Genomic DNA, 18,935 nt, shown 5'->3' on the forward strand with positions numbered 1-18,935 from the left:
AACACACTGATCTTAACAATACATATGGAGATCCATTCTTGTATGAAATGTACATCACATTATAGTGATATCGTAACCATATTTTTCGTAGTGTACAATGCCAGGTGATGCCACTTCCTGTTTTGTCAATGTGTAAAAGGTCGTGTTGCATCGCTTCCCACGATATCACGTTGGGGTGGGGTTAAATGACATCACTTCCTGTGATGTCATCAGTGGGTCAAGGGTCCTGTGATGTCACTTCCACTTCCCCTGGCATTTTGAGGAAATGACGTCCCTGTACGTCACAGATACAGAAGTGCAAATACAAGAATAGCATTGACAGTGACAGGCACATCACTTACAAAATTGCACCCATCACCGACTGAGAGGAGGGTCAACCCAGTCCCTTCACTCACTTGGGTGCTGGGAGCGAATGCACATGTAAAAGCTTGGCACACCATTATTGAAAACAAATCATACCTGACAATTGACACACTGCAACAAAGGAAAGGATGTAATATCTCGAGCAGAACGTGTGTACCTCTAACTAAACAGTCTATTGATTTAGCACACATTACAAACTGTAGGCAACTGGTCTGGTATGAACATTGACCCAGTCCCAAAGCGACAAACATAATTTACTTAATGGCAAACGTAAATAATACCAGGTAAATGCACAATGCCTTGCAATATCCACCATACACCAGCAACATTTGCAGAATATTTTATTCTTTGAAATTTGAAGGACAGGCATGAGATACTTTTAAGCAGGAACCTACCCTTGTCGGAGCTTTAAATAAAGTTGGCGGTAGAATATGTCTACTCAGGTGCAAAGTACTGTCACAATTGCAATCCAAGGATCGAGTAAAATACTCGTACCTGTGCGTTAACCTACTTAATAATGGCGATTTTGTAGGGTTATAGCTTTAGGTGGTGATTGTGTAAAGAGTTATTAAGAGCTGAAGTGGGTCGGCGTATCACGATTGCGCTTTTACGTAGTGCCTCATGAATGCAGCCGTTGCATGTGGAACGGTCAACACCTTAAACCAAGCCTCCATGGAAGCACATCTTTTTGTCACTTGCATGGGGAAACACTGTAGCAAAACAAAAATCCTTAAGTATACATTCTTTCAATGCATTTGTGCACCAGGACAATATTTGACTTGGTGGTATTAGAGCAACATATGAACAGCAGGGCAAACATCTTGCACTGTGGACATGTTTGCAATAGTCCTAACAATTACCAAAATGACTCTTGCACTCGTGAAACAGTTCTGGAATGAGACACCATGTCATAGAGAGCCACCAGCAACCTACTCAGGTGACTGGAGATATAGCTAAACCCTCAAATATATGTGCCATCATTTATTTACTTACTTATTGTCATTATCATTATTTTACACTCTTGCATTGATCTTTTAGAATGTGCCATGGGCAGAAGAAACTTCACATTTCAGAGTGGGCTTCCCGCAATGCAAATGCCATAGACTTGCACTGTAATGATTTTGACGTCATGTGCTTTATCTGAAAGGAATGCGCTGTACATTTAATTGGCCATTGCACGTGGTCGAGGACTTTTACCCGGATCATCTGACTCAATATGCTGCTAAGAAAGACATATGGGCCCGAATCATGGAATTGTTCTCCACGGTTCAAAGTGGCTTTCCACTGCTGAAATCTGACTTTACACACCCTGATACATGCAACTGTGCAAAGTTTATTTTTGCAGTGCAAAGTCAGTGCAAAGTTCATTTTTTAATGCAAAAATTACTTTGCACTGCAAAAAAATACACTTTGCACAGTTCCATTAAAAATGGTTTGTGTCAGCAGTGCAAAGTCACATTTCAGCAGGGCAAAGTCACTTTGAACCGTGCAAAAATATCCACAAATTGGGCCCATAATAACGTATTATCAATATTGCCTAAGAAATTCTAGATTAAGGAGCGTGACACTTTCTTGCTCCTGTTCATCACAAGCTGTTACTGCTCTTTGAACTGCATGACTCTAAATTTGAATAACCCATTAACTTCCCGCTACTTATAGGCTAATATTGACTGTTGAGACAGTCCATTCCGCAGGACTGGATTCAGAATCTTCTCTTAGAGACTCTGCCGTGGCCTTACACTACCTATTTATGAAAGTAGACTGGGCATGAGCCTACGCAAGTGCTTGCAAAGGGGAAGAAAAGTGGCTGTGTTCCTCATTACAAGTTCAGCACTGATTCCCATGTAGGAAACAGAAAATGGACATGCCTCCTTTACGTAAATAGATATCTTTGGAAGTGGTGAGGGGATCTTGTACTGAACCCCTCTTAATCAACACTGCAAGGTTAGAGAGGAATGGGAGAGGGAGCTAGATGAGCTCACTGCCTGCAGAGGGACCAGATGATGTTTGTATGTGGTGGTAGTAGGGAGCTAGGTTTTGTGTATCCTCTTTGGTGGCACATACAACTGCTAGGAAAAGCCGAATCAATTTGGCACAATCAGTTCCATGTGTTAGAATCACGGGAAAAAATGGCCGTGGACACAAAATATTGTGGCAAAAAGGCAGTGGTTTTGCTGAAGCAATCCATGTAAAGGATGCGGGGGACACCACTGCAACCCCTGGACCCATTATACCATTTAATGGGGGGGCAGGGGACACCCCCGCAAGCCCCACTCCCCTTAAATGGTGTAATGGGGTACACTTTTACCTGGTCAAACCACAGCATTTTTGCAGTGATTTTTTTATACAGGTGATATTTTTGCCACAATTTTATCACTGCATACCACACAATCAAGAGCATTCACCATTTTGTTTAAGAACTGTAACGTTGCCCATTTCCATGATGCTCCTGCATGGCAGGCAAACATGTAAACATGGAGCTCTGCACAACTGGCACTGAGGAATGTGTGAATTGTGCTCCGGTTTGTGGAACACCTATAACAAAATCACCCATAATCACTGATGAAGCACATTTGCGCTGCGAGCATGCTATTTCTTCCAGCACTGCAGCAAACCAGGCCAAAAATGTTTTCAATTGGACTTTACCATGTTAAATTCTGTTTGTAAATTGGCCCCTTAGTCTCTAAGTGCTATGCTGCTTTCCATAAAAACAAACTGATCTGCAAACTGGACACTGCCATCCAATGCAATGGCTTTGTCTATTGCAGCCTTTCTCCTGATTGCATGAATCATTTTTGTTCCTTGTTAGCCACAAAAACTACTCGTTGTATTGATTTTAACTTCTGTCACTTAGATCAGGCTGCAACCGACTGTCTCTCAGGGCCCCAACAGTTTTGCTTTACTAATATAAACAGTGACGACGTTAATGAATATCTGAAGTGTAAATGATGGCACGACGCATATAGGTGGGGAAGATATATTTATTACCTTATACATAAGTTATATTAGAGAAAAGCTAGGGTATACATCGAGCTCCGCCAACTGACAGACGTTGACTACGAGTTATTCAAACGCTCGCTATACTTATCTTTACAAGCGCGTGTCTGCATTCCATGGAGCACTCGCTTGTATTCTTCTCGTGTCTTACACGTCATGACAGACGTGTGTAAACAATACAGTAAAATACTACACATCTCCCCTCCTTAACTTATCTTAACAAAATAACTAAACCCCCAACTATTTTACAAGCTTTATATTATGGTCAAAGATCAATGTCCCCACACAAAGTCCTTCATAACGTGAGGATCAATGTCCCCACACAAAGTCCTTCATGACATGAGGATCATAAATTACCCTTTCTCTCCTTGTCGTGCGCGAAGAATCTGTTTTAGGTTTTGGCAAGGAAATTACTGACGATTTCTTCTTACTCACTACATCTTTACACCGCTTTCCAATTGCACACAAATCCTTACCACCACCTTCCTCTCTAAGATTTACACCATGTTCTGGTGGATCCACTCTAGGTGTTTTCAATAGACATACCCTTTCCAAATTCCATACCCTTCCATCCTCCACTCTTACTGCATGCTTGAATACTTCAATCACACCAACAGGTTTTGACCATTTACATGGACCATTCCTTAGAACTGGTCAGAGTTTAATCCTCACCAGTCCCCCAACTACCAGTGACACCCTATTAGCGTTCCTACCTGTAGACCTGTCATGAGCTTCCTTGTTCTTCAACTGCATTTCTCTAATGTTCTCACATGCATCTCCAAAATCTTTCTTCATTACAGTCATTCTTTTCATCCAAGGTGGAGTCAACTTAGTGTTGGCTTTCCGACCTCTACTCATTTCAAATGGTGATAGACCTGTCGTGCAATGTGCTGTGAAGAGGTGAGCATTTATCTTCTGCCTAACTGCTTCTTCCCACTTCACTCCATTGGCCCAAGCCCATCGCACAGCATCCTTAAGTACCCTGTTGAAGCGCTCAACCACCCCATTTGTCTGCGGGTGATATGGGGCACTCCTTTTTTGCGCAATGGAATTTTCTACACAAAATCTTTTCATCTCCCTTGAACGGAACTGAACTCCATTGTCCGTTAATATGCTTTTGGGTAAACCTTCCCTTCCACAAACCTCCGTTAAAAATTCAACCACCATTTTGGCGGTCATGCATGGTTTGATCATGACCTCTACCCATCTAGTCAAAAGATCAATGATTACCAGGCAATATTTTTGCTCACCTCCACTGTAAATCGGACCCAATATATCCATACCAAGATCTTCCGAAGTGGTACCTGGAATATCTGTGACTACAATAGGATATTTCTCACTCACACATCCCCTATCACTCTCTTTGCAAAGGATAAAGTCATGTATGACTCTCTCGATCTGTAGATCATATCCTGGCCACCAGAAATCATCACGTATTCTTTGCTTCGTCTTCACTATGCCCTTGGTGGCCTTCATGTCCCAATTCGATAATCCTCTTGCCTAGACTCGTGGGTGGAATAATTCTGTTGTTCCTCATAATCCTGTTATTCTCCACTTTGAGCTCATTGGCAACTTTCCAATATTCTGACAGTCCGATTTCTTCATATTTAGTCTTCATTAAAGAGTTTCCACTTAGAATGATCTGTTTCAATTCTAGAAACGTTGTGTCCAACTCTTCTGCCTCTTCCCATTCCTTCTCCGAAATAGACAATCCTTCAATGTTGAGCACAACTTCAGACTTCATCTCCTCATCATCATCTATCTCAAAGACATTAGTAAGTCTTGAAAGGCAGTCAGCAGCACGATTTCTTGTGCCCGGTACATATCTCACCACACAATTATATTCTTGCAGGAGTATGACCCATCTTTTTATACGATTAGATACATTATCCAATCCTTAATTCATTATGACATGGATCAGTGGTTTGTGGTCCATACGAAATTCCACTTCCGCACCCCAAATAAAGTTCCGAAATTTCTCAGCAGCCCATTTGATGGCTAATGTCTCCTTTTCAATAGCTGCATATTATTTTTCCACCCCTTTCAAAAACCTAGATGCAAATGCAATCAGTCTCTCCTTGCCACCAATCTCCTGTGTGATAACTGCTCCCAGACCCACATTGCTGGCATCCGTTGTGATAACAGTTTTCTCACCACTTCTGAAGTTCCTCAAAGATGGTGCTTTGTTCAGTTCATGTTTTATCCACATAAATTGTTCTTCACACTCTGTGTTCCATGTAAAAAAATGTTTTTAAAGTTCGCGAAGTGGAATGGTGTGCATAGCAAAATCATGCATGAATTTTGAGTAGTACTCGGCCATGCCAATAAAAGTATGCACTTCTTCTTTAGATTTGGGTCTTGGGGCATATTTTCAATAGCATGTAGTAGTTGTTTCTTTGGTCGTACACCTTCAGATGATATGGTATGTCCCAAATATTCGATTTCACTACAATGAATCTTACATTTTTCTTTGCTTAAAGTCATGCCAGCATCACATAGCTTCCTGCATACGTGTCATAGTCTCTCATCATGTGTTCTTTGGTCAACAGCATGAACTAAAATGTCATCTTAGAAACACAGGACGCCATGGTCACCTTCAAATAATGTATGCATAATCTTTTGAAAGACAGATGCAGCCGATATGAGCCCAAATGGTAGCCTTTTATATTGATATTATCCGTCTGGCGTGATAAATGCTCTCATACACCTAGATTCTTTATGCAGCTTCACCTGGTGATATGCTGAGGTTAAATCGAGAGTGGAGAAGTGTTTAGATGGACCAATAGTAGAGACTACTTCCTGGATGTTAGGGAGCGGGTGCCTATCTGGTATCACACATTTATTTAGTTCCCTCATGTCAACACATATCCTTAGCTTCCTAGATTTCTTCCTCAGTACAACTAAAGGAGACACCCATTCACTGGCATCAATACTCTCTATAACACACTGTTCCGCTAGGTTCTTCAACTCCTTTTTCACCTCTTCTCTCATAGAAAGAGGAACATTACGTAATTTTTGTGCCACCGGAATGTATCCTGGCTTCATCTTGATTTTATGTGAAAACCCTTGCAGACAGCCTATCTCATCTTTGAAGACACCTTTCATCACCTCATCAGTATTCTTTGTGTTCTTCATTCCGGTGCATTTACTTATTGCTTCATTTTCAATGTTTATCACAGTTTCATCGGCACTGGCATCTAATTTAACCTTGAGTTTACTTTGGTGGGTCCATCTTAATAAAGGAATTCTCCCAGCTCTCGTAATGTAGATTTTTCCATTCTCTTTCCTATCTTAAAACTTGAGTGCACCCCAAAACCAGCCAATAACGTCTATTTTAACACCACCATAGGCTCTGGGCTTAATGTCTGGTTCATGCAAGTATTCATGTTTTTTCTTGTCCCACCTATCCTGCGGTATAAGAGTGTATTTGGCACCAGAATCAATCATCATGTGCATATTTACTCCGTAAACACATACAATAGCCTTCAGACTCTCCATTTCTTCTTCATGTTCCTCATCAGAGATAACAAATACACATTCATCTTCATCACCATCACTGTGGTTATCATCACCAATCCAATTCATAGAGGTATTCTGTGCTTTACAACATCTGGCGTAATGGCCCTTGCCCTTACATTTACCACATATAATCTTCAAGGCTGGGCACTCAGGGTTATCTGCCCAATGATCTGTACTGTCACACCTGAAACACCTGGCAGTATTCCTCCTCCTTGGACTATTCCTCTGTTTGCGTGGACTCCTCCTCGCATATGTCTTGGATGCTCCTTTGTTTTTCTTGTCCTCGTTCCACATTGATCTGCGAGTCTTCTCTGGCTTTCTTCTGCTGCTCATCATATCCGTCACTTGGGCTACTGATTTACTACCTTTATTAGCATTGACGGGAACACTGCTCTTCAGATTATCGTGTTTGATTTCAATAGACTGCATTCTGTCCTCTAATTCACGAACACATTTTTCCATATGTTCAACTTCTTTGGCTATCCTCAAAACTGTGTCAAGGGATGGATCATCCTCAGCCCACAACTTTTCTCTCACCTTACTGCTCCTGCACTCCAACATGAACTGGTCACAAAGTCTTTCATCCACTTGTGCATTAAAATTACAGGTTCTGGCTAACTTTCTCAAAGTGGTTATGTATTGCTCAACACTTTCACCTTCTTACTGAACTCTCTTACCAAACTTGTAGCGTTCAAGGATAGTGCTCACTTTCTTTTCATAGTGTTTGCTCCTCTTTTTTTTTTGAACATTCATATTCATTTAAATCTGCACTTTCTTCAGGAGACAGTTCAGGCAAGTCCTCAAACTTTTCTTGGCCAGCTGGACCCAGCCAGTGTAACAAAAGTGATTGCTTTTTTTCCACACTACAATTTGGACCGCATATCACACCTGAGTAGTGCTCAAAAGCTTTAATCCATCTCTTCCATGGAATAGCAGGTTCCCCCACATCTGATAGAAAGAACATGGGAGGTGGGACACGGCTAAAAGACATGATGATTAGGTTGATACAGGGTTAATATTTGCAATTGAAAAGTAATATCTCTGATTGCTGGTCCTGTCAATGCCACACAGCTGATAATGCGGTAATATTAAACACCAGGAACACAGAAAATCTAACTAGCACTCTATTGTAGTAATTGTTGTATCATAGGAAGTATGAAGAGACGATGTATTTCACATCTATGCTTCCCAGGAGTCTCTCATCATGCTTGCTGTGTATAAACCAAACTGCAGATCAGCAGTGAATAATGTTTTGTGAAGGCTTTATAAGCTTAAACTTGACCTTCTGTACTTGCGCAACACTTATGTATTGTCCATGCAGAGCGGGTGCCCCTCTACACTGTGTACAGTGGTAATCAGGATTTGCTGTGATAAGCGAGTTGGTGAGGGGCGTGGTTAATGTCCGGAAGAAATTACAGCAAGACAGTGTGGCCGGGACTTACTTGTGAGATAGAGCAGCTCGCAGATTGGCTTATCAGCTTGCAGATTGGCCTCACAAACATCCGCTGCAACCGCTGCTACATTCGGGCGAACGGAGCGGCCAGCAGCATGGGATCTGCCAGAGCCAGTCAACGTTGCAGCCGCTGCTACTTTATATAAACGGAGATGCCCAACGCCCACAGATAAAACGGCCTCGGCAGTGAAAAAAGGTGCAAAACTTCATCAAAGGAGGCGGCGGAGCTCGATCCTCGTCGCCACTTGAAGTGTAAATGATGGCACGACGCACGGAGGTGGGGAAGATATATTTATTACCTTAGACATAAGTTATATTAGGGAAAATCTAGGGTATACATCAAGCTCCGCCAACTGACAGACGTTGACTACGAGTTATTCAAACGCTCGCTATACTTCTCTTTACAAGCGCGTGTCTTCATTCCATGGAGCACTCGCTTGTATTCTTCTCGTACCTTACACATCATGACAGACGTGTGTAAACAATACAGTACAATACTACAATATCTAAGGCTTACAACATGAAGCTACACTCATTGACAGGAAGTACACAGAAGACAGGCTTTCAATATAGAACGAAATTAGAATTATAAACTCACATTAATGTACTTCTCTTTCTAGTCATTTGTTCCGTATTACAGTGCTTAGGAACATTACAGTGCTTAGGTCCATTTAGTATCCACCATCATCTACTGATTAATGTTAAGTTTACTTATGTATTCTTTCTTTTTAAAACCCGTCATTAATGTTTTATGCTTATCACTGACACATTTACCGTAGGTTGACCAAATTGTGGTTTAATGAAACCAGACTTCAAACTTCGTTAATGTCTGTTCATGACACTTTTGCAAATGAAGAGTGGCAGGACCAACCTTACACAAATGGCAGATTATAAAGCGCCTTCCCAAAACATTTTACCACATTTATCTTCACGGAAAACTGTATTTTAGAACACCTTTTCTGAGGTTTACGGCCCGTTTAATCTTCTCAGCCGTACAATGAGATAAAGTAACACATTTTCCACAGTCTTATAAGTCAAAAGCTAGGAGCAGTTCATCAAAGTGTTCCTAAGGCGAACAGGTTTCCGAAAACTGAATGAATAATAGGAAATGAGACTTCGCCATTAAATTGTCTTAAACATCTTCGAATGTGCAGATGCCAGCTGCTGTGCTCCATGATTAAAGAGAAGGATTTTGAAAAGAGATGCGCGCATGCACGAATATGTGGCGTAAAACATGCTGTTTTACTTCCTCTGATAAATTGTACACCATCCACCTGCTCTTGGGTCACACCTGTATTGGCTTTCTCATCATCTATTGTTTGTGTTTTATTTGTAAGACAGGCCCCTCGGTTAAAATAAACATTACTTGAATATAGATCGCTGGCTGTGATGGATGAGCAAAGGACTGAGCAGACGCATGGCGGCCATTTTGTCTCCTTTGAGGCTTTAAGGTAATGATGTTAGCACCTAAACCAACCAGCAGTATGAATCGGGGAGCACAACAATCCGTTCTGCTGTGACAGATATGTCATTGAAATGTCTGCGAGAGTCAAGTGCAAGGATTCATGTCATATGCAGGTTATGGGAAGCACTCTTAATTCCAAAGATGACATGTTGACGTCTTTAATTTTACAGATATTCAAGCCTATAGGGTTTTAAATAGTTGATTATCTTTAACCCTTAGGGCCTGGTTCATGGAATTTTTTGCATGGTTCAAAGTGACTTTACACTGCTGAAAAGTGACTTTGCACTCCAGACACAAACCCTGATTCATGGAACTGTGCAAAATGTATTTTTGCAGTGAAAAGTCAGTACAAATTCATTTTTGCAGTACGAAATGACTTTGCACTGCAAAAATACATTTTGCACAGTTCCATGAATCAGGGTTTCTGTCGGCAGTGCAAAGTCACTTTCCAGCAATGCAAGGTCACTTTAAACCATGCAAAAAATTCCATGAATCGGGACCTTAATACCTCTGTACCACTTTTATTATGTCACATACAATGCTCATTAATGGACACCTGCCATCTATAACCAGTGGACCTATACGCAGGCAGACTGATAACATAACCTGGGAGTGAGAAACCATTACCCTTTTCCCCCAGGTAGTAGGCAAGAGCATTGGGTGAGTGTTGGCAATAAAAGGCTCTGAGATGTTATTGCACAATTATGGTCATAACAAAACATAATCATAATTACAGTAACTATAATATGCTGTACTTTTGGGCATCGGCTCCCGAGGTTACCCCCTCTGGGCCATGCCGCCTTTCTTGTCCCACGACAGTGTGTGGTCACCGTAGAGTGACCTGTCTTCATCCTCTTTCTTCTCACCCTTTTTCTAGGTTGGGAAGGTTCTGGGAAAAAGAAGAGACTCTGTGTATGCAAAGTACTCTTTTGTTTGGGTCCCCCTGCAGGGACCCAAACTGGATCGCTTGGGTCCCCGTGCAGGGACCCAAACTAGGATTGCTTGGGTCCTTGTGCATGGACCACAAACTGATTCTGTTTTTCTGCTGCTAAAGCAGCTCCTTATATTGGACCCAGGGGCTGGCCCTGGGTCCTTGTTGTGTCATGTGTGGGAGCTTTGGTGCCAGCCCCCAGGCCAACAGGCACCGACTGTCCCAGCACCCGGGAGTGCTTTTCTTTGTTGTGGCCCTGCCTCCCTGCTTCCTGTGCCATCCTGTGCACTTGTCACCTATTTTGGATGGAAGGGAAAGGTGTTGTTTCACACCTCACCCATCCTTCTTGTCATTCCGGCCGGCGACTGTGTGTCACCTTGTGGCAGTGATGGGGGTGAGGGGGAGCGCAGCCCCATTTGTTGGGCTGCTGCTCGCCCCCTCCCCAGCCTGGCTGCCATGGGGCACAGGTTCCCCGGCCATAGCTTGGTGCCTGGCTGCGTTGCCCAGAAAGGTTTTCAACCCAAAAGAGGATGCACTCTCCTGATTAGAGATCACTATTCACCCAAGTGAATCAATAAATAGTTGACATTTCTTTCAATTATCTGCTACCAACACTCCTTATATTTGTGTTGGGGGGCAGCCACAACCACCACCATAATGCAGCTCTATGCCCCAACCCCCTTCCCATTGCCTGACAGGGTTCCCTCCAATAGAACCCCAAGTAAGAGAAATACATTTTATTTTGTTTAGATGCCCATTGCACTGCTTGACATGCCCCGCTAGGGCAGTCGGCCATCTTCTACAACACTCAGGCAGAGGGTCATAGCCACCACCCACCCCCTTTACATTTCCCTAACTCTAGATACTAAATAAACACATCAAACCTGTTCAGACAAACATCCAGAATGGAATATTTGATTACAATTATCTGTTTTATTGAAATTGTTATAATTAACAAGCACATTGCCACATACATATTAACCATATATAATTGCATCAATCAGTTAACTCAAGAAAAGAACATACAATGACCTCACATCATATTGTATCTGTTAACTATTATTTCCGCGCCTATTTCCCATGATTGGCAAAGTAACTCTTCCAGCCTCCCTCCCTTGCCCACCCGAACCTTGCTTCCCTCCCCTTCCCCCCTAATAAATAACCTGTCTATCCACCCCTACGAACTTTAAGTGTAGTCACCCTATTTTTCCCTCACACCCTCTTTCTTTTTCCCTTTCCCCTCTCCTAAGCGTTTGTCAGTAAAGGCCATTCAATTTTCAGTGCCTTAGGGCGTTCCGCTAACATGGCTGTCACATTTTCCATCTCATATATTTCTTTCGCTTTCCCCACCCTTTGCCTATACTTTAGCAGCATTGGTCTCATCCAGTGAATGGTAAGGCACGTTCTGGCTGAGAGCATCACATTTCTAGGAGTATGCCCCGACCCATTCAAATGGTCACCATCCACTTCCATCCCAAACAGTACCAGCATAGGTTCCAGAGTCCTCTCCACTCCATCTATATCCTTTATCCACCCAAGGACCCCTTTCCAGTAGCACTGTACCAGAGGACAACTCCAACACATGTGCCAGTAGGTTCCCACTTCTCTGCACCCTCGCCAACAACCAGGAGTTACACCATTATACATTCTGGCTAGTTTCTTGGGATCATACTGCCAACTGTTCAAAAGACAGCAATTATGCATTTGTATGGCATGGACAGCAAAGCTTTCCATACTCCATCACACATTTGTCCCCATTCCCTATCTCCAATTTCCATCAGCATATCCTTCACCCAGTGCTGTTTCACAGTGTTTCTCCTCTCATCCCTAATTCCTATTAGTGCCTTATATATATATATTACACACTAGCCCCTTTGTTGTCGTCTGTTTGCCTAGTATTTGTTCACAAGTAATTAACCTCCCTAGGTTCCCCTTCCGTTTGGGGTCTGATAACACTCCCTTTAATTGCATATACATAAATGGTGGCATCTTTGATATTCCCAGCATGACTTGCAATTGATCTGTTGCCCGTCCTTCTACAATTGGCTTGCCCTCACCAAACCTTGTTTGTACTACAATTGGAATTGCAAAGGTTCATGCATCAGGTCCCTGATAGGGGGTACCCATATACAGCTCAAAAGTGATAGCTAGGACGTTATACCTTCCATGCTCTTCTACTGCTTCTAAATATCCCAAAGCACCTCCAGCACTGGATGGTTGCGGATCCTATTGGGGAGCTGCATGCTTGGCACCCATAACCATTCTCTCACTAACACTGGCAAAAAGAACTCATTTTCCAATATTTGTCATTGCTTTTCTTCATTGTTTCTAAGGTGGTTGGCTACCACTCGCAGTTGAGCCGCTTGATATTAGGTGTCATACATGGAAGCCCAGCTCCTCCCTCTTCATTGTTACAAGTCAAAGTATCATGTGTTACCCTTGCTCTTTTCCCTTGCCATACAAATTTCATCAATGTTCTTCTAACCTCTTCAAAGAAGGTTAACAGCACCGTAACCAGCAGCATCTGAAACAAGAAGAGCATCCTCAGGAGTAAATCCATTTTTATTGATGTACGCCTACCTCCCCAGGACAGAATCAGCTTCTCTCATCTCTTTGAGTCATCTTTACTTCTTGTCCATCAGACCCAGTAATTTTCTCCATATAAATGGTCTAGAGATTTAATAATGTTAACCCCCAGGTATTTAATGCTTCTCTCACTCACACATACCTGTGAATCCCTCACTAGAAGCAAGGCTTCCTCCAAAAAGTCTTTGAGGAGAAAGGCTACTGATTCCTGCAAGTTTATTTTGAATCCAGGGTTCTCACTTTACAAAGCCAACTAATCAAGCAGCTTAGTCACTGATTCCCTCGGGTTCAACAGATACGTCAAAATATCATCTGCAAATAATGCAACTTTATATGTCCTACCTCCAACTGTGTATACCCTGATCTCCTCATCCCCCTTAGGAGCTATGGCCAATGATCCTATCGATAGAGCAAACAGCAGTGGAGAAAGTGGGCATCCTGCCTCGTCCCTCTTCTCATCTGAAATGTTTCAGATGCCACTCCATTCACCAATGCAAATGTCATAGGCTGATGGTACAATGCCTCAATTCCCAGCATCCATCTCCTTCTAAATCCCATTTTTTCTAGTGTGGCGAACTGGAACCCCATTTCACTTGGTCAAATCTTTTTAGGCATCTAAGAATAAGAGCACTGGGACTGCTTAATCTCCTATCATGGAAACCGTCAAGTTTAGGAGTTTTCTAATGTTATCTGCCCATGCCCCTCACACGCAAGCCCCACATGATCTGTGTGAATCAACTTGGGTAGAATACCACTCAATATTTTCGGTAAGTTACTAGTAAATATTTTAGCATCACAGTTCAGCAGGGAAACTGGCCTGCATGAGTCACAGTCCTCACTATCTTGCACTTCTTTGTGAAGCACAATGACCCTGGCTTGCAGGAATGATGTGGGGTCTTCCACCACCTTCATAATGGAATTGAACAACCTCTGTTGTAAGGACGCCAGTATATCTACATATCCTTTATAAAAGCTAGATGTGTATCCATCAGAACCCGGGGCCTTCCTCATTTTCATGGAGGTGATCGCTTTGGACCCCTCAAGCAGCCTCATAGGATTTTCCAATGTCACCTGGGCTTATTCACTTTGCTTCAGCAATTTTATCCTGTCGAGGAAGGCTCCAACTTTGCTAACAGGCACTCCTCCATTGGCACTGCTGAACTCCCTGTAGAACCTGCCAAATCTGCCCATTATTTCTTTTGAGTGTGTCACCAACCATCCCTTTTCATCTTTTATCCCCCTCACTGCTCTTTCTTCTTGTTGTCTCCTCAGTCTTTTTGTCAACATCACGTTCACATTATCTCCCCTTTCATAAACAGCTTGCTTACAGAATTTAAGCTTCGCAAGTACCTTGTCTGACCACTAGACTTTCAGGGCCTGCCATTTGGCCAACATCTTTTGTATTCAGAAGTCTCCCTCCATCTCTCATCTCCTCAACCACACCTCTAGTTCAATGATCTTCTCTTTCGATTTGTTTTATATCAGAGCATGTTGCCTCTTCTTTGTCAATCCCTCCACAATTATCAACCTTTCCCATCTCCCACACCACATTTAACTCCAATTTACCAGTGTAAATTGTGAGAAAGTCATTTTTTATATGATCCCTCATCTCCCCATTGTAGACCCCATCCTCGAACAACCGATCATTACAAATCCACTGCCTCTCCTGCTCTATCTTATCCTCCAGTGCCAACAGCATAACAACCATGTCATGATCTGACCCCCCCCCCCACCGTCAGAATAGATGCCTCCTTTATCATATATTCCCATTGGGCTTCCATGAAGATGTGGTCGATACATGTGTACATTTTGTGAGGGATCGAATAAAATATATATCCCTCTCTCCTGGAATTCACCACCATCCAGGTATCCTGCAGGAAATTATAACATAACAGATTAGCTAGTGTACCATGCAGCCTCACCTCCAACTTATGTGCCCCTTCCTTGACCAAACACCAGTGTTTAGATGGGTCCATCGCCATATTGAAATCCCTGTCCCAACATAACAGCAATGCATCCTTCCATCTCATTAATTAGTCAATCGTGGCTGTACAAAAACCGACGTGTGCTGTGTTGGGGGCATATACCTCATCAGTCAACGTTGCAGCTGTTTGCAGTAGCAGGTTGTTGGGGGAAGCAGAAAGGAGAGAGGAAACATGTGTCCTGTGATTATTGGAACACCTGTTCTCTACTTAACACACTGCAGTTCCCCTTGCCAGTGAAGCCCACATCGGACAAGGGCGCACCAGTTTGCTGTAGCAGGCTTTCAGGGCAAACCGAAAGGAGCGAGGAAACAGGTGTCCCGTGATTATTGACACACCCTCTTCACTATTTAACACACTTCAGCTCCCCTTGCCGGCGAAGCCTGCGTCGGTCAAGGGCACAGCTGTTTCCAGAAGGAGGTTGGGAGCTACCAAGGGTATAATTGTTCACCTTCTAACATCGCACCCATGGACTGTTGGGGGAAGAAGGCATGCCAGTAAGAGGTACTACGACATATAGCAACCTTATTGTTGCTGCGCCTTGCTTGGCTTGATTCCTTCGTTTCACTTTTCATCCCGCTTTTGAAGTGTGGGGGATGCTGTGCCTAGACTTGAGAATACTTGCAGTGAGTCATAGTTGGCGAGCTGCAGCCTGTGGCAAATTTAACTTTGCATGACATTGTAGCTGTGGGTTTTCGTCACAGTAATTGGAGCTTGGAGGGCTGATGCTGTCGCTACCGTCCGTTGGTGCAAATTGCTACTTCTTCTTCTGCAACAAAGACTTTGTGGGCTAAGAGACAGTTTGATACTGTGCCCTGTTTATAACCTTTTTGTTTGTTGAAGTTCAAAGTTGCTCTGTCACCTTAATATTTTGATGGATGGTTCAACATAAGAGAATATAATTGTCTTGAGAGGTTACTTGAATCTTGTATATTTATTGGTGATATCACAATAATACATATTTAGGCTGTTGAATTATCTTCATTCAAACAGGGAATTAGAGTCTTAGTTAAGATTCACTATATTCACTTTTTTCAAAGAAAGCAATTTGACTGAAGTTTGCCATTTTTAATTCAGCCTTATGTTGCATATTCAACATTGTTTCTTGAATTATCTTCATTCAAACTAAAAACTGAAGTATAGTACTTATTCACTATGTTCACTGTGTTCAAAAGAGTGCAGATTTTGTGTAGCGGTTCTTCAGGAGACACAGTTGAGAATAAAGGAAAAAAGGTTGTTTTGCTTAGTTGTGTCAAATTTTCTCAGATTTCATTGTTATTAGAAAGGGGAATATAACAGGTTTAACATGAGAATGCATTAGGTGTCACGGAAAAGTAAATTGTTATTCTACAAGAAAATTAAAGCATTTCAAATTTCAAATTTTAATAACGGTGCCTGTGCTTCAGTGAAACTCTGTGAGCGTGTGATGTCCGCCCGCCAGGTCTGACCCTGGCGGGCCGGACGGCACCCATCCGCAGAGTTGTACTGTGCCAGTCCAGTAACAGCTGTGCCGGTAGACTTACCGGCACCATTGTTACCGGAGCAGCAAAGTCGTAATGAGGCCCCTTGCCTGCAAACTGTATGCTTGTTTCCGTGTTTGCTTTTAAAGACACAATGTTCATAATGCAGTCAATACTAGTGGTTATTGACTGCACTCTAGACATTCTGACATTAAGAATAATGGACTAGATTTATATTACATCAAAGACAGGGACTGCAAAGCACCTGCGGTGTCAGTGCGGTATGCAAAAGGATCTCCTAGTGGTATCACAAGAATAGGCTCATGCTAGCATTTTTCAGGTATTGGCAATTTCAAGTGACTGGGAACCATGCTAGGAATACTCAGAAATATTAAACAGTTAACAGGTCCTGAAGGAAGCATTCCATATTTATTCTAGTATATGGTAATCATATAAAAATACTTGTTCTTTGATAACACGCTTAATACCATAGGTTGCTTTCTAAATGCAGGATAAGGATTCAAACCTGTGTTGTGCTGCGTTTTCTTGCTTCCAAGACAACCGCTTTGCCCCTGAGCCACCCCCCCAAACTCTCCTCCCACACCAATGATACAATACAGGATACAATACCCCTAATGCACCTTATGGTGGTGCTACATGTCTGGAATATCTTTACTGTATGCAGAAATGAGGCTGAGGGCCATGTGCCAACAGGAAGTCACTGAACTCGGAGACTATTTTAGACTGTATACTCCATGGAGGTTAGCAACCACTCAATGAATCAAATCTCCATTTTCAATGGCTTACAGTTAATCCTTTTTGCAGTGTTCCTAACCTTTCTTTTTTCCCTCCTTGTGCACACCTGTTGAGTGCTCATTTTTTGCTTGCTCGCATTTTGTTTTTTTTGCCTGTCTTTTCATATTTTCCCTTCACCTTTCTATGTTTTCAGCTTAATTATGTTTCTTTTGTCACCTTATATGTTCTTCTTTTCCTGCCCTTCTTTGTTCTTTCAGACAAACAATTTTGTACATTTAGTTCCATGGCACGCAACATACTCAGTTCACATGAAAACGTGGTGCACATGTACATGATGCACATGAAAATCACCTTTCCCTAGCAAGCTTTTCCTTACTCTACAGCTGCCCCATGTTGACTCTTGGCTGTCCAGTGTGTATGCCCCCATCCAGTCAGTGTTTGTAGCTAAGGAAAGATACTGAATGGACATCTGCATGCTCAGTGTGTGGGCTGGATACAGTGAGAACGTTCATAGCTCATTGATGACGGTGCAAACATTTGAATCTGTTGCATGCTTTAGATCCGTCCTCCCTCACATAGCATCATGACCCTCCATTGCAGACAGGGCACGGTGATGCCACTAATTACCTGCAAGCACTGGACTATTGACATTATGATTTATTACAATTGCATGCTAGCATCTTATTAGGAATCTGATTAACAGGATAATAAAGTATGTTTTTGCAAGTGACTAACACGTGCCAGGTGGTTTGACTATTAACTCCCTTCAGCCCTAGGTAGTAGAGTCATTGGTGTGGGATAATGGGATGAATGGTCCAGAACACCATGTTGCAGACCACTGACATAGGGCTGTGAGTGGTGATGCTGGAGGGCCTGCATAAAGTTATGAAACTTAAAGGTTTCTCTTCCCAATCTTAAAAACCATTTTGTTAATATATTTTCAGTATTATTTTCATTTTCTGGAGATATCATGCCACACTTAGGGCCTCATCACGAGTTGGGTGGTAGCGTCACCGCCAAAAACCCCAGCGTCATTAGTGCTGGATCACGGGTTTGGCAGAACCGTAAGTCCCCATTCCCCATTGGGCCCATTTGGGAATTTCCCATTCCCCATTGGGCTCAATGGCAAATTTCTGGCGCTACTACCGCCAGCAGTATTAGCGTGCGGTAATAGCGCTGGAAATCAGCAAAATCATGGTGGATTTGCCCCAACTTTGAGCTGGGGGTAAATCCTGCCAAACCCATGATTGGTGGACCCTTAAATGCAGCGGTAATAGCATCACCACCGCATTTAAGGGTTACCGCCAAACTTGTGATGACCCCCATAATCTTTCCAGTTATGTCTCCCATCCTTCTCCTCTTTGGCTGGAAAGTTTATAAATAATCTTAAACCTCTGGCAATTGTTCTGGGCAACCCTCCAGA

Source organism: Ambystoma mexicanum, chromosome 7q (genome assembly GCF_040938575.1).
Source record: "Ambystoma mexicanum isolate Mex_15411 chromosome 7q, UKY_AmexF1_1, whole genome shotgun sequence".
Lineage (NCBI taxonomy): Eukaryota > Metazoa > Chordata > Amphibia > Caudata > Ambystomatidae > Ambystoma > Ambystoma mexicanum.